This window comes from Penaeus monodon, chromosome 29 (genome assembly GCF_015228065.2).
Source record: "Penaeus monodon isolate SGIC_2016 chromosome 29, NSTDA_Pmon_1, whole genome shotgun sequence".
NCBI classification, from domain to species: Eukaryota; Metazoa; Arthropoda; class Malacostraca; order Decapoda; family Penaeidae; genus Penaeus; species Penaeus monodon.
The window spans coordinates 25,845,912-25,846,329 of NC_051414.1; the positions used below are offsets into that span (position 1 = coordinate 25,845,912).

The 418-nt window shown below is 57.4% G+C and overlaps 1 protein-coding gene across 1 annotated transcript in view; it reads left to right on the forward strand.

Annotated features, from left to right (window-relative positions):
- Positions 1-418, forward strand: part of LOC119592073 (neutral ceramidase-like) — a gene marked incomplete in the record, with an annotated part of 12,827 nt that overhangs the window by 10,060 nt on the left and 2,349 nt on the right.

Here is a 418-nt window from a genome sequence, read left to right on the forward strand (position 1 = left end):
ACCGGAATTTAGGGGGCCCCCCAAAACCCAAAACCCATCCAAACCCCCCCCCCCCCCTTCCCCCTCTCCTCTAAAAAGGAAACCCCGGCCCACCCCCCGAAAACACGTAAAAACTGGGGGGTTTTCCCTTTTTCCTTAGGGGTTGGAAAAGCCCCCCTTAAACCGGGAAACCCCCGGAACGGGGGGGTGGGGGCCCCAAAGGGAAGGGCCAGTGGGACCAGGGGACCCGGAGGAGGGAGGCTGCCCCTTGAAAAGTGGGGGGTGTTTTTGGGGGGGCCGGGCGCCTGACGCTGGGGTTTTCGTTAAAACCCTACCCAGTTTGCTTTTTACCCTTGCTCGGTTAGCTTGCTGGTTTGAACGCTCCCTTAGGTTCTTTTTATTTTTTTTAAGTTTGCTGGTGGCCCGTTACCTTAAACTG